At 40.6% G+C, this 17,098-nt stretch overlaps 1 protein-coding gene across 2 annotated transcripts in view; it reads left to right on the top strand.

Moving 5' to 3' along the window:
- The first annotated feature begins 453 nt into the window (after positions 1–453).
- LOC126251694 (carboxypeptidase N subunit 2-like) overlaps positions 454–17,098 on the top strand; it is a 139,325-nt gene continuing 122,680 nt past the window's right edge. For both annotated transcript variants that reach the window (XM_049952281.1, XM_049952282.1), the window contains exon 1: positions 454–898. The gene's annotated coding sequence lies outside the window, so the exon portion shown is untranslated. The remainder of the gene's footprint in view (positions 899–17,098) is intronic.

Genomic DNA, 17,098 nt, shown 5'->3' with positions numbered 1-17,098 from the left:
GAGAGGTCAGTGCGTGTGCAAACTCCTGCACCGGCAATACTTTCGCAATTATGGACGGCTATAGAGGCACAGTGGCTCAGTATTTCTGCAGGGGACTTCCAAAGACTTGTCGAGTCTGTGCCACGTCCGACAGCTGCACTACGCTGGAGGAAAGGACTCGATATTAGGAGGTACCCCAGGACTTCCGTCTCCTCAGCGTATGTTAGACATATGTTTCAGATCTTACTTGCTTTAGTTATACTGTATAATCTTGTTTCCTGTTGCTTTGGCCATTGGTCTTTGCTGTCCCCTCGGGAAATCCATTCAGATCTCCCGTCTCTCGCGAATCGTGACCACTGTAAAGATAAAATGTACCATGCCCTTCTCCTTCTCCCTAATCGAATCCCACCAGCCTGCCCGTGTTCGAGGAACGCATACTCTGGGGTCAGCGCTGACGCAAGTGTTGGGACGCAGCAGGAAGGAAGGCGGCAGCGGCAGCGGCCGGCGCGTCTGCTCGAGGCAGGTCTGGCCGCTGCGCTGGTGGGGCGGCCCGGGTGAAGGTCCACTCCGCGCCAGCCGCCGTCCACAGAGATCTCCCGGGCAGCCTTCAGTCGAGCAGTGGCGGCCACGGCGACAGACTTGGTTGCCGCGTGCGGACACCGCGTCCTAGAAACCGCCGACACTGTACGCTGTACGCGTAACTCTACTGCTTGCTGTCTTAGGCCCCTTCCAGCGTACGTCTCAGCTTGACTTTAACGTGCTACATCTTGAGACTCCCTTCACGTGTGTTGATTGTAGAGACACTTTCGCCGCCTTTTAGTGAATCATGTCAGTTCGTAACAGTGCCTCGTCAACTCTTTTACATCGGTGAAACCTGTATCTCCGACGACTCCAGTCAATCAACTCAGCAGACGTCCAGGTGAGTGTAGTAAAGCAATTTTTAATCATTTTCAGGTGGGTAAGCAGACAGGAACGTCAGCGTAGGAGTGGGCAAAGAAAGCAAGAAGGATAATTTGCGCTATCCTGGAATCTAGGCACAAGATTTTTATTCATTACAGAATGATCACTAATTTCTAGCAGTCATTGTATGTTTTTATTTAATCGTATGGCTAGGGCCCCCCGTGGCAAACCGTTCGCCGGGTGCCGGTCTTTCAATTTGACGCCACTTCGGCGACCTGCAGTCGATGAGGATGATACGATGATGATGAAGACAGCACGATACCCAGTCCCTGGGCGGAGAAAATTCCCCGAATCAGCCGAGAATCGAACCCGGGCCCAGAGGATTGACAATCCGTCACGCTGACCATTCAGCTACCGGGGGCGGACAGTCATTGTATGTAACTCTACGAAACTGCGAATCTGACATTCCCGAGCACGACGGAAAGCATTGTGACTCTGTAAAACGGAAACTTGTTTGATGCAGTTACTAAGTTCTCAGTTGTAGAAAAACGAATACCAATAGCTGTACTTTTTATAAAATATAATAATGAAACGACTAGTGTCATACCGCATTAGTGTCATCTTCATGCCCTTATGCAAGCTGAATGGTGATATCCAACCATCGGTGCAGTAGGACAGGTACCATGTCTGGTCTCAAGGCTTTCTATTTGCATAATGTGTGCACTACAGCCTACAGCCACCTAACAACTATCAGTGTAAATAGAAATCTACGAGATCACTAAATATACATGATATCTGTCCTAATGCAACGATGGTTGACTATCATCGTTCAGACTGCATAGGTGCCTAAAGACAACACTAATGTAGTGTTCGGAACTGGTCGCGTAATTAATATATTTTACAAAACGTATGACTGTCGGCATTCCTCATTTCTAAGAGTATATGACCAGCTGTAGTCTCACGTCCACTTCAGCCTTGAATCATCTAAAACTATTGTGTGGACGCCTCTTCATCTCTGAATGAATCTACATCCTTACGCAAGTTGTCAAGGGTCGGAGCTTTAATAGTGGCAAATCTATTTATACAGCTCGTACAAAATAAATACGTGTTTCAAAGTTTTACCTACCTTCAGAAAATCACCAGCATTGTGTATAATCCGTAGTCATCGATGTGGAGGCCGTAGGATACTCTTAGCAGTGCCAGTTGTGTTGACAGTTCGAGCGGCGCGTTCTATTCCCCGACGAATTTGTAGCAGTTCTGAAGCGAATGCCGTGTAGTGTTCCCTTCAGTTTAGAAATCGAGTTGAACTCACGAGGGCTTAAGTCAGGGGAGTGCAGTAGGTGGTACAACACTTAGCAGCCCCATCAGTCAAACAAATCAGTAACAGCTTGCATTGTACATGCTTGAGCATTGTCCTACAAAATGATGGTCAGGTCCTGCCGAAAGTGTCATCACTTCTGTCTCTAAGCTGGTAGGAGGTTGTGCTCCAAAACTAAACAGCATAGAGACAGAAGTGATGACACTTTCTGCAGGACCTGACCATCATTTTGTAGGACTCCATTTGACCTTGATTTCCTTTAGCGCTTGTTCACTGTACGGACTGAATAACCACGACAATAGTCTACAACCCGATCTCACTCCCTTCCCAACCAGTGTTATCCTTTCACGTCCTCCGACTCTCATAACTGCGGTCTGGCTTCAGTACGAGCTGCAAATAACCTTCCCCTCCCTGTATTTTATACATTCTTCCTTTAGTATTTCAAAGATTGTGTTCCACTCAACACTGTCCAAAGCTTTCCCCACAAGCGCTATAAACTTACGTTAGCCTTTATTTTTGACCTATTTTCCAAGCTAAATCATATGGGACCGTGTGGCCTCGCGCGTTCCTACACTTTCCTGCAACCCAGAGATCGGCTTTTACAAGCTTTTCCATTCTTCTACAAATAATTCGTGCAAGTGTTTTGCAGCCACGACATAAAACTCATGATTCCATAGTATTCACACCTTTCAGCAATAGTCTCCTTTGCAATTGGACTCATACACTTGTTTAATTCTGAGGTCATTTCGTTTCTTTCATATATCTTAGACATAAGGTGGAATAGTTTTGCTATGGCTGGCTCTCCCAAGAGCACAGTAATTTTTAAGAGAATGTCGTCTATGCCAAGGGCATTGTCTTTCAGTGGTCTGTGAAATACTTTTAGCATTATCAAATCTCCCCACTCTTCTTCATTTACTTCCACTTCTGTTTCTAAAATACTACCTTCAAGATGATTTCTCTTTTATAAGTCTTCATGTTCTTTCTACCTTTCAGCTTTTCCTCCTCTTCTTAGTACTGGTTTGACATCAGACCTCTTGATATTCATACAGCTGCCTCTTTTCACCAAAGGTCTCTTTGATATCCTATAGGCAGCGTCTGTTATTTCCCTAGTTATGTAGGCTTCTACTGCCATGTTTTTGTTTCCTAGCCATTCCTGTTCATCCAGTTTGCACTTTCTGTGAAGCTTTCTTTTAGACATCTGTATTATCTTCCCCCTGTTTCAGGCCCTTCATTTTCATATTTCCTCTTTTTTCCATTTAAATTCAATAGTCCCTCTGTTATGAAAGGATGTCTACTTGTCCCTGTAATTTTGCCTGTCTGATCCTCTGCTGCCATCACTATTTCATCTTTCAAAGTTATCCATTCGTCTTCTGCTCCATTCCTTTCCCCTGTTTCAATCAATCGTTGTCCAATGCTCCTCTCAAATGCCTCTAGATCTTTCAGTTTATGCAGTTGCCATCTCCTTAACTTTTCTTCAGTTTTTGTCTGCAGTTCATAATCAGAGTATATATCTCTCCCAGGAAATGTCTTGCAATTTGAAACCTGGTTTCGAGATCTGTGTCTTACTATTATACAGGAAGTCCCAGGAGGAGTCGTCAATATTCAGGAATATGATAGGAATCATCATTAGAAGCTAAAAGGTTTAGTAATCAGAGGCTTTAAAATTCATACCTTAACAACTATGAGCACTTTTTCATCTTCGATACTGTGAAAAAAATCTCTTCTACTGCAAGCACTTTGATTTACATATTTCGGGAAGTAGTAGTATGGACCAAATCAAGGAAAAAGGTCCAGTAAACATGGGCTCTAAGGCTCATACCTTAAAAGCTATGAGCACTTGTTCAGTCGGAGAGATGTATTTCACAGTAGCGAAAATGAACAAGTGTTCATAGGTCTTAAGGTATGAATCTTAGAGCCCCCATGTTTAGCAGGCCGTTTTGCTTGTAATGACAATTCCTGTCACTTCCCTGAATACTAACCGTTCGTCCTGGGACACCTTGTATAATCAATCTGAAGACTCCCATTGTCTCTAAATTTCTTCACGTATACAACCTTCTTAAATGATTATAAAGTGAAATTTTCGTCTCCTTTAACTACTTGAATAATTTCTTTTACCTCATCATACATTCTTTCAACCTCTTCATCTGCGGAGCTAGTTGGCAAAATCAACATTTAGTAATTTGGTAGGTGATAGCTTCGTGTCACCATATATCCTGTTTTATTTTCTGTCACACTCTTTAGAGGTAGTTATGTCAGTTCCCTTATGCGACGGCGGTTTTGGCATTGTTCCGCAACCGAGATGGATTCGAACGTTTACAGAACAGTGATGAAATAGTTTCCTCCGTCTTTTCCCTGACAATTACTCGCACAACTTATAAGAGCTGAATAAAGGAACTGGTTGATTCCGGCGCCCAGTTCCTTTACTGCGCAACGGTATCAAAACAGTAGTTTACTATTTGCATATATAAAAAGAAGAAGACCCGTGATGACTTTGTGATTCTGCATCCAGTTGTACACTGCAGATCTGTCGTTGTAGTCTCGAGAACACCGCTGTGCGGTACGTGTGTACATCTATGCTTAGTCTATGAAGCTAAATACGCCAAGATGCGCTAGAAAAGAGGGGAAAATATGAGGAATTTCAAGATGCCCTCAGCGGAAATTGGAACCTTCCCATTCCCGGTGGGATGAAATAGAGTGTCACATGCAGTTATAGACCTGCCAATACGGCAAAACAACTTGGAGTACCTGAAAAAAAGAAAAGAACTGAGGAGATAAGGACTGGCTTGGTTTAGTCCCAGATTGCTAGTTCCATTCTGCCCCCACCCCCCAATTTGAAGGTGCATTTGGGAGATTTCTTTCGTCTAGTGATATACTGGCCTTGGCTTACACTTCATCCAACCAACCCAATAAATGTATTTCTTACAATAAAATACAATCCGTGTGGAGTGGCACATAAACACTACCTTGTATATGTTTATGTGTGTTTCCGCAAGGGTACAGACGTATTAACTTATATGTCACTTCTGTTGCGGCATGTTGGATAGAGCTATTCTGCACGTTGCTTCATAATGACGATACTATCGAAATTGGCTAATAGCAAGTAAACGGAAACGTTTTACTGTCTATAACTGACAATGTTTTCTTTTGAAAAAATATATAGAAGCTGTGGATGCGTTTATAAACAAGATTAACAACAAATGCAGGTTTCAAAACACACTTGGTTCAAGTTTAGTTCCGTCAGTCAACATTAAAATATAGAGGGCATTAAAGTAATAAAACAATTACAGTAATGGCGCAAATGTGAAGTTTTGTAAGGAAATAAAGTGTTATACATAGACGGAGAAAAAATCGCAATACCAAATAGGAGTTTTGCAACGTAAGCGAAAGCTGGTAGATGTGTTTCTAGATCTGAAAGATGATATGTATTCAGATTTTGCGACTATCGTATAAGAGTGCCACTGGCAGTGTCACTATCAGGATGCAAATGATGTTTGCTTTAAGTACGCCATGTAATGAACGTGATCATTAACTAATTTCGAGATATCACTTGGTGAGTTGATGTCAAGAGTACCTTTAACTTGACAAAGACGCCATTAACAGTACCTCAATGAGTTTGACCGATGTGTTGCAACAGGGTTAAGTGAAGTTGGATGTTCCTTCTGCGATACTGCAGACAGGCTTGACCCGAATGCAGCCACTGTACATGGTTGCTGGCAGCAGTGTTCTCGATAATGTACGATCGCAAGAAGACATGGCTCCGAACGACCACGTAACACTACCGAGAGGGAAGACCATCGTGTTCGTCGTATGGATCTGGCGCATCGTACACCTTTTGCAACAGCAATTGGTGATGCAGCTGGCACCACAACGACGCAACGAACTTGTAACAAATCGGTTACTTCAAGGACAACTCCGGGACAGAAGAACTGTAGCGCGCATGCCACTGACCCAAAACCACCGTCATTTGCGTCTTCATTAGTGTCAAACGAGAGCTTATTGGAGGGCCGTGTGAGGCCTGTTATGTTTTCTCATGCCTCGGTTGTCAGTGATGGCCGTGTGTTGTTTACACGGAGGTCAGTTGGGGGCCTGCAACCAACCTGTCTGCATGCTAGACACTCTGGAACTACACTTAGAGTTATGATCTGGGGTTCGATTTCTCATGACAACACTAGTGCTCTCGTGTTTACCCCACGTACCCTGACTGCAAAATTATACGTCATGCTGATGCTTGGACCTGTTGTGCTGTCATTCATGAACAGCTTTCCAGGCGGTATTTAGCAACAGGATAACGGCCGTCCACACGCCACTGTTGCAACCCAACATGCTCTGCAGAGTGTCAACATGTTGCTTTGGGCTGCCCGATCACCGGATCTGGGACATCATCGGACGACAACTCCATCGTCATCCACAAACAGCGTATTAATCGATCATATGCAACAGGCATGGAGCTCCACCCCAAAAACTGACATCACAGCTGTAAAATGATGCCCGTTTTCATGCTCGCATTCAACATTCTATCAGTTACATAGTTTATTAACGTACCAGCACTGCACATTTGCAATGGATTCTCTCACGCTTAAGTTATCCTGCGATCTCGCAATGTTAAAAACTCAAATGTGTTACCTAGACAAATTTACTCCCGAAATTTCAATGCTCTACCTTAATTAGTTTTTGGTGTTGCGATGTTTTTCCGTCAGTATAAATTTCATGAAGGACGAATCGTATTTTAGTAAAGTTTAGTACCTGATTCTCCAATTCCAGGGGCATTATTGTAGCATTTTTTGCTAGTTATTTTTGTTAACATCCATCGAGAGTTTCTCATTGAGTCTGAATTTTTAATATTTAAGATTGTTAATTTTCAGTAGCAGCCTAATAGTATTGCAATATGAATAAAATTGGTTTCTTAATATTTTTAGCACCTTTACTTAACTATTTGGATACCCGGGATTTAATTATATAAAAGGCTCCTCCACAAGGTCGTGAAGGTCCAAGACCCATGTCATCCTCTGCTATGCGACGTCATTTGGATGCGGTTTGTAAGGCATGTGGTGAGCACACCGCCCTGCCGGCCGTTTTATGGATTTTCCAGGCTGTGGAGCCGCTACTACTCGGTCAAGTCACGAGGCTGAGTGCACTTCGTTCCCGTCCGCCTCCAATGAAAAATGCTTGACATTACCAGGAATCAAACCCGGGTCCTCCTCAAGGTAGGCATCTATGTTGATCACGCAGCAACAGAGAAAGACGATTTAATCATATGAGGGTATAATTTCAGATCGTTCAATCAAAATTTGGCATACACATTCATTATTCGTATTAATAGTATGCAAAGACTGCACATACTACTCAAATACGCTTACCGTTTAGATATCACATTAACCTACTTTAAAAGTGTATAACCGTGAATCATTGGAGATACAATCACTTTTGTATATACCGCGTCAAATTTAGCTTTTCGAATAAGCTGTATACAAAAATGGCCAATTTAGAATAATATCCGCTCTTGGACATATTTTGCGAGCGCCCGAAGATATCAGTTGATTTAAAAGGATAAATCTGTCCTCCGTCTGTGACGCGATGGTTGGTCTAAACACCACAGTGCTTTGCAAGGTGAGATGCAACTGGAGGCGGTACGCACTTGCCCTCGTCCGACCTACAGAGATGTCGCAGCCGCAAGGCAGTGGTTTCGTATTCTGAACAACCGCGGTTTAAATCCCAGACTTAGGTTTTTTGCTGTTTCCTTAAATCACTTGAGGCACGTTACTGGCATGACTCCTTCGAGAATGGTATTCCCCGTCCTTTCCCAATCTTAAATTGCGCCCTGCCTTGACCTCGTGGTCTGTATGAATTACAACATTCTCCTGTATAAAATGAGGTTATATGGGATTGATGGAATAACCAACCAATGGATAATATCAAATCTAATCTAAATAACACAGAAAGTTGTACCTGGTAATTCGACCAATGCAGTATGGGAACATTATTCTGACTAGGGGCAAATCACGTATGGGGTTCCACAAGACTCAGTTTTAGGTCCGCTATTGTTTCTCTGTCTAATACACAACAAGCAGAATTTGGTCTTTTCGCGAATGATATTAGTATTGTAGTCAATTCAACCATATATACAGCAACAGAATACATGGTAAACACTGTTCTTAAAAGTATCATTGACTGGTTTTCTGTGAGTGGTCTCATCCTCAATTTTAAAAGGACGTTACATATTCAATTCTGCACTTCTACACCGATTATATGTGGCTTGGCGAGGAAATAAATGATGGAAACTTCAAAATCCTGGGAATTTAAACTGGTAAAAGAATGTTTTGAAGCTCCTAAAACAGCTTAGTTTAGCGACATTTACACTTAGAATCATTGTAAATCTTGGGGAAAGACAAATCATAAATTGAGACAGGTTGCACGTTTTCATTCAATAATGTCATATGGAATAATGTTCATCGGTAACTCATCTTTAAGAAAGGAAGTCGTCATTGCTCAAAAAAGTGCTTTAAGAAAAATATCTAGTACTCACCGGCGATCATCCCGTAGACGTCTGCCTGAAGAGCTGGGCAGTTCGACTACTTCTTCGCAGAATATTTATTCCCTCATGAATCTTGTTAATAATTCACTGGAGTTCAGAAGGAACAATGATACAAACAATTAGAATATCAAAGCAAAAATTACATTCATTGGAGCACATTGAGGTTGCCTTTAGCACAAAAAGGGGTGCACAGTGCTTCAACGAAATTTTTTGATCTCTTGCACTATAATGTAAGATCTCTGACTGGCAGCAAAGTAATATTTGAAACTGAGTATGTTTCTCCTTGACAACTTCCGCAAAAGAATTCCTATTATTGTAATGTACTCACTCACCCGAGTATATTTTCTTTTTAAAAAATAAATAAATATTGTAAATGATCAGTACGTAGGCATGTTTACAAAGTAATTTGTGATATGCGTGTTACATGACTCGTTTAAGATCATTACGATTTATCACGCAAATGTTCCAGGGAACATGAAACTAACTGAGGCTGTTAGAGACGGAACACAAACTCGATTTGGGAATGAAGGTAGAAAGAAGTCAGCTGCACCCACTCATTTGCCTTAAGCCTTTTAAGGAAATCACAGAAAACCTAAATCTGGATGGCCAGGGCGATCTGAACCGTTGTCCACACGAATAGGAGTCCACTGCCTTACAACCGTGCCACTTCGTTCGGTTAACGTCGTTAAAGGACGCTAAACATTACTCTTCATTCTTCCCTCCATAGAACAGACTTCCCCAAGCCATTAAAGGGGGGACCTACAGTTTAATGTGGCCTCTGAAGTCCGGTAGAACTTGGCACGTCGAGATCACGTCGTTATAGAAACTAAGCTACAAATTAGAAATATGTCTCTACAGATAAAAGTAATGTACGATCAAGAAGGAGATAGCTGCTGAAAGAATTCCAAAGCCAGTAAAGAATAAACAAAGGAAAATCTCCAGATTCGGGAGGAATTTCCACTGGGCTGATAAAAATGCAATATAAGAAATTCTAGAAAATCTTAATTTACCATTAACATATGTTTGATCGAACCAGAAGTCCTGTACCCCTCCCGGAAAAAAAAGAGGTACTTGATACTATTTCATAGGAAATGATCAAAAAAAGATTGAAAAACCTATACGGGTATCGGTGGGGAGACTGCAACATCGATTTATAAAAGAACGTCTGCAGAACGAAATTATTATAGAAGAAGAACATAGTGGCTTTATCGCGGACCGGTTCTGTGAACGAAATATATTTACTAAAAACCAGACACTCGAAAAAATGAAGAGCCGGGGTTAAAGGTTTACATATGATTTTCATACATTTATAAAAAGCGCATGACACAGTACTAATGAAGAATCTATATCGATATCTAGAAGAGAGCTCAACAAATAAGGTATATATTTCTGCAGTTAAAAATGTTTGCGAGGGATTATAGACAAGAATTAAAATAAGTAAAGAGATCTCAAGAGTAACACGACCAATCAGAGACCTTAGACAAGGGTGCTGTGTACCACCTACACTGGGTAAACATGATCTAAACGAAGATTTGAAAGAGTGAACGAAACAGTGTACAAGAATGGGCCTAGACATAGATGCAGATTATCTATCGAGTTTACTATTCGACAATGATCAAACAATATTGGCTGCAGATCGCCATAATATAGAATAGATGATGAATAAAATCATTTTCTGAAGAGAACATCTCTCTGTAGGAAGTAAACAACGGCACATTATTATAGATGGAAAAAATTATTGAAGCATGTCAAGAGAATAAATCTGGGAGCTATAATCTCAGATCACAGTTCCAGTAAACAAGAAATAAGGCAAAGGAAAACACAAGCTAAACAAGCAATCAATAAGCTGAATTCCATCCTTTGGTTAGATAAAATTAAGAAAATAAAAAAAGGGTAATACTTTTTTATTTTTGACCCAATAGTTTTGATGATACAAGTAGAACCGGTTTCGGCCTGCAACTGCCCTCTCCAAATGCTATGGGTGCCATTTGATTAACAATTGACCATGCGTTGTCAGCTAAGATAACTATTCTTGACCGAAACCAGTGTGACTGTATCAGAAAAAAGTTATTGTATCAAAATTAAAAAATAATCCCTTATAATAAGCCAGTCACCGCCTACGCAAACAGAATGTCGTTTTTACAAAAAATAATTATAGCAATCAATAACACAAAGCATTTGTTTATATGGAGCGGGATCCTGCGAAATGACAAAACAGGACAAAAGAAGTCTGGAAGATTTCTTGAGAAGAGGTGGGGTCTGAGGGCGAAAGAAGATCCCAAAAAGAGAAAACATGAGTCAAATGAAAATTCTCACGTGCATCATTGAAGAAGTGAAAAACGGCGTTCGAAACGGTATGGGCTTGTGACAAGATCAGGGAATGGCTGAGAAAAGTACTAAATTGACAACCTCCACATAAAAGGAAAGGAGGAAGACCCCGTGCAGAATGGCAAAATCAAGTGGAGGAGGATATTCAACGAACAAATTTGAAAGAGTTATACAAGGATCGAGAGTCTTGGATTTGAGGTTGCGAGAAACGGCCTAAAGAGCTGTAAACAACTAGGCAAAAAGGAAAAAAATAGAAGAAAATTACATTTTTTTGAAGTACCCGTCCTGGCATACTCTAGAAGGCAGGTTAAGGCAGACCACGGAAAATCTAAATAAAGATGACCAGACGGGGATTCGAACCCTGCTCCTCAATTAGAGTGTAGGAGCTTAACCGCCTTGACATCCCGCTCGGTAGAAGACTGATTAGTGGGAGACTATCAGCAAATCTTCTTCGACAATAATTGGTGAAAAAACTGAGTACGGTCTCTCTACTGGAGTCGTCCTGCTACCTTTATCGCATAGGAAAACCACGCAAATCCCAATTATAACAAGTGAACAGTTGCATTGTATTTTTAGCCTTTTATTAGACATTAGGCTTTTTCTTTACATGTGATTTGATCCATAGACGCTCTTGCAGGTAATGTTTCATGTCATTGTTATTGTTATCAAGATACACAGCGAGTTGTTAATTTTTTCCCTTTCTTTTATAAATAGCTGTCTCTACATCTCCGAAACCAAACATCATGTTGAAATACTTAAACATTTAAAGAAAAGAAAAATAATTAATGGAAAGAAACTAATCTAGAGGAGGTGGAGAGGTTACCAGTAATAGTAAAAAAAAAAAAGAAGACAAAGAAATCAGCGATTATTGCTAGGCGTATGTAGCTGTTGTACATGATTTTGTTATCAGTTTACATGTACACAACGAAGGTAAATCCACCAGTATCCGGAGTTCTGCAGTACTCCCGACACTCGGATGCAGAAAACGTGCCTGTGTCATTCTGGCAGATTTCCACATCGGTCTTCACATGTTCGGCATGTAGGATGTTATCCACCACAGGCGACTGAAGTCCTTTGCATTGTCCGGCACTGCAGGAAGACCTCTTTGAAGCGACGTGCTGACATGCCTTCCTCTGCAGGAGAGCGTACCAAGCCAGAACTGCTAATACTCAGCATACACTCAGGAGTTGGAGGTTCTCGGTTCATCTTGCGAATGTGTTAATCTACGCGCCATGTGCTGATGACAGTCATCATACCTTTTGTATTATTTCCTCTGATGATGAGTCTATGATGATGTAGCGGTGTTAGACGCACTGAGTTTCGTGTTCGCTTCCACTCTGAAGATTAACATATTTTTGTCGTCTCCTGGGATACGAGTCTTATAATCTGTTCACAATAGCACGTGCTTCTCTGTCACGTACAATATCATACAAACTGCAACCTCTTACATTTTTGTGAGTCTCACATCGATGCACCCTGCCACATGTTCGGGTGTCGCAGTTTCTCGACAAACACATCTGTCGAATTTTCTTATATTAAATCTATAGAGATAATTGGTTAACGTGCCGAGTAAACACGCCAAAGAGTCAAAGATATTGTTTAAACTGTTACCTCGCAAGCAAAGGCAATTTTGGGTGCAATTAATACTTTTGATAACTGACATTGTAAATATTATAAGCGACCATACAAAATTTTAGAGACGATAATAGTAAAAATGGTTAGGAATGTTTTTCAAAATTCTAAAATATTTTTGACACATTTGAACATAATAAAATTCTATTATACTATCTGTTTTAAGGTAGATAAAAATAAAAATTTTTTGTTTTGTGAAAAATTTTACTGGAGCGTATGGTGACTACTGAATGTATCGAGTTGTATACTGAAGGTAAAGTTGTGTCACTGACTGGTTTCTTTATATCCTTCACCCAAATGCTGTCTCGATGATGAGCCTAGGGAGAACATATGCTAGATGCATGCAACATTCATCCAGAAAACCGCCAATGCCTCAATCTGATTGCGTTTCCGCAAGTGGACACGCACTTTCGATTCCTTGCAGGTGTTCTGTATTTACTGAATAGCTATGTTGCTGACGAACGGTTAGTGACTATCGACTTTGGAAACACAATTCGAAACACCTTCCGTGGTTCAGATAGCAAAAGGCATCCTTCTATAGGCAAGTAGGCTACTCGTTTTCACTATCTACAAATTGCTCCCCTCGAAACGTTTTAAACATTCAGGTCTTACTGGCAGTTGGCTTCGAGAGCCGGCTGAGACATTACACTTGGCTACATCATACTGCAACTAAGAGTACCATCGCGTAGGATCCATGGTAATTTTTTTAATATAATTGTCCTTAATACAATTGACCCATTTTGGAAATGTAAACCACATTGTCAACAACAACGAAAACGTTCCTTAGTTACCTTCAGAAATTATGGCTTTCTCATGCAGCAGTTTGTAATAACTTCTGTTTAATTAATTTTGCGTCTGATAATTTGTCTGTACAGCTGAAACCATTTATCTGCCCAAGTTTAATATAATGTGACCAATGCTGCGAATTCCACGATTTAATCAGGTATCAAGGTCGGCAGTCAAAGGCCAAAGCGACCTCAAAATCAACAATATTGACGTGCGAAACATTTTTTTCTTTGGCTCAGGAGATCGACGGATTATTGTAGTTTATTTTGGGCTTAGCATCCATTAGGCAGTACAGTTGTTGGAAGGGGGCAAGTTTTGTGTCTTCACGTGGATGAGAGATGTTACAGGAACAGTCGAAAAAATGGCGTGAAATGTGATTAATTTTAAAAAAGCTATGACAAATAGTTTAGAACAGATGCTCCTTCATAATAAAAATTGGGGGTCTCAACAATGTATTGTCAAGTTCAAGACAGGTTAAACTCTGAATGATCTGATCTGGTCAACACCACCGGCAACAATAATTGGCATCAGGAGTCTGGGCAACAGTCAGTCGCCGAAATTTGTCTTAAATCAACTTCTTAAAGTTTGTAAGCATCTACCAAAAATTAAAATTATTTGTACTCGTACATAACGACAGGCTTGTATGACCTTTATAGGCCATTTTCAAGAGATATCCGGCGTATGTCAACGAGAAAACCAAGAAGAGAATAAAAACACTGACACAAGTCTATGTAGGAAATAAATTTTTAGCTTTGTCATTACCTTACAGACCCAAAGTGACCATTGTTTTAGTCGCTGTCCTGTAAACATTGAATGAATCGTTCTATTTCGTCGCATAATTATGATATCTTCTTGGTTATCAGAAAGGCTTCCACTGTTTGAGCTCAGTATAATGGAATCATATGCTACACGGGTTAAAGCAAAGATCTTGAATACAGCACGAGTTTCATATCATCGTCTGCTCTGTTTAGGTTGCCTCGACGAAATTCCGTTTCGTTATTAACAGTCATTTCATGAAGGTCGATCTGTAGATTAGGAATATTTTTATTAATAATACATCTTTGGTCATAGTACTATAATCTCTCATTTTAGCCCAACGCGGAGCTAAAATTCAATTTTTTAGCATTACTTTGACGTTTCTGTGCATTACTTTTGCCCTATGTTATCAATAGCAGTAAATAAGTAAATGGACAACGCAGTTGTTAGTTTTACCGGAAGAAACATCTCGGACCGAGAGAAACGAAATATATGAAGTATTGTTAATAAATATCTTCAAGTTCCATGAAATTTTCGACTTCTGCGTCGGTGAAAAAACTTCCACATTTGCACTTACAAATCAAATAATGTCAGCTGTCTGCGGCTGTAACCCAGTATTCAAATGACACATTGTGATTTGTGGTTCTAGGGTGTGTGAAAGAAGCAGAGATCAAGTTATTATCGTTCATGTAACAGAAGGAATGAAATAATTCAAAGCAGTGGCAGTTAAAAACTTTGTTATATAATTACATAAATTACATACTATTTGCCATGCTTATTAGCATACAGTGTGAGTAAATTGCTCATCACAATTTTGCTACTTCTTTTGATAAATATGCGATAGTTATAACCTTCTGAAGAAGGGTATTAAGTGCCTGAAGTCGGTTAAGGAAATAAAATTTCTTTTATGCAAATGGTTGCTGATTATTTCGATATATATTACACATCTGAATATCTTAATAAGCATTATTACCTTTTCAGTTTCAGTTCTAAAGTCGCTCTAGATGAATACTGGGATCTTTTCTTTTTTTCATAATATCTCGTAGAATTTCTGTTCCTATCGTTCTCGAATTGAGCTCATGTTCTGCCCGTGAAAGACCTCGATATGGAAGAGGGGTTACTGGCTTGTTGCAGCTCAGAGAGCAGTCTCTATACGTATTTATCTCAGAACCTTAATAAGATAACTTAAAGTTCCTTAAACACTTCAACCTTCAGCATTATCTGCTGTCACCCGTGTGGTGCGCTGTACACATTATTACAAACCGCTTCTATATGTAATGCTGATATTAGTTCCTTCTACCTAGTTTCTTGACATAAAAAAGTAAAGGAGGTAAAATTGTCAGTGCACCGTTATGGTTCCCTGCTGTAAAAGGTATTAGCAAGCGCTTTTCTCTGCAGCGTTGACGGTATTTTGAAATTATTTCTTGATTTCAAAACCAAAAGGGGTAAACCTGTCAGTGCATTACATAATCTTAGACCAACCTGTTTCTTCTGTTCAGCCAGCCAGTAGTTTCACCTTTCTTACTGATCGTAAAACTTTCATAGAAAATATCAGGGGACCAAAAAGCAAAAGAAAAATGAAAAATAAGTAATTCAAAATTATTTCTAACAGTGCAGTTGTGCGGTGCAATTATCATGTAAAAGCATGGGAGACCGGATATGCATCACTAATGAAAAGACATACTAATGTCACAGTAACAGCTATTCCATCTGTAGTTGGCGTTGTAGTCGGCCAGGACCTGCTGACAGTGGTACGTCTAGTAAAATTACTGGCTGCTGTATTTCATACTGTGCCCGACAGCACACACTTGACATAAACGTATGTTGTAACGGACACTGAGGCTGAAATTTCTGCATTTAATGTTCTGTCCCGACGTCAACCGTTCTGTAAACGCCAGTCACGGTAAATATACAGGAAATATACTCGCAGTTGCGAATACGGACAACCATCAGCTCTATAATGGAATGACGACAGTGAAAATTTCTGCCGGACTTTCCCTCTAATCGCGAGCGGTCGCCTTATTACTAAGCTAGCCGAGCATGCCGCATAGCCAGACGCAACATCCATATGTTGTCAACTATGTGTCTACAGCCTGCAGTCGCAAACATTATGTAATTCCCACACGAGGGAAGGACATCTTAATTGAAAATCGCTGCCGGGTATGGGAGGGTAAGTTCGATACTGCAGTGCCGTGGTGTGAAAAAGTACAATGCAGTTTTCTTCGAACATGCATGCATATCCGAAGGAACATTGCATCGTAGTTCTTATCAGACACTACAATATAGTAGTCACGGTATCGTTCGGAAATAACTCTTTGAGTGAAACTCTGTTATCAGAACTCGTGTGTGCAAGTGCAGCCTTCCACTCGAACTGTGAGTTGCGTTAGACGTATTCGTCATCATTGAAAGCTGTAATTTAAAACAAAAATTAAAGATAAGGGAGTGTTCAAGAAGCGAGAGCCACAAAACAAGTGTTCAGATCATGCACAGACTCGGAGCACGAGACCTATTTACACTCATAAATCCTATGTCATTGGTGCTACACCACTATTTGAACTACGGAACCAGCTGTCGATGATAACCGTAATATTCTGCCAGTAATAACTGTCACTTAAAATTTCCCGAGTCTGTCAGTGCACTTCTGTGAACACTGCAATTCGGCGGATACAGCATGTAAGCGTATTGTCATATCGCTGGCTTAATTGTGGAGTATCTTTGCGGGCAGTCGTCTCTGTAGGAGTCGAGCGCGGGACACGGTACTGTTATGTTGTGTAGTGTGTAGCCCTGCATGTGAGAGGCTTTTTTTAGAATTCAGGTTGAAGTGTTGCTACAAGTGCTGTTACAGTAAAGTGATGAAATTTGGAAGT

The sequence above is a fragment of the Schistocerca nitens genome, chromosome 4 (genome assembly GCF_023898315.1).
Source record: "Schistocerca nitens isolate TAMUIC-IGC-003100 chromosome 4, iqSchNite1.1, whole genome shotgun sequence".
Classification (NCBI taxonomy): Eukaryota; Metazoa; Arthropoda; class Insecta; order Orthoptera; family Acrididae; genus Schistocerca; species Schistocerca nitens.
This window is presented reverse-complemented; position numbering and strand designations above follow the sequence as displayed.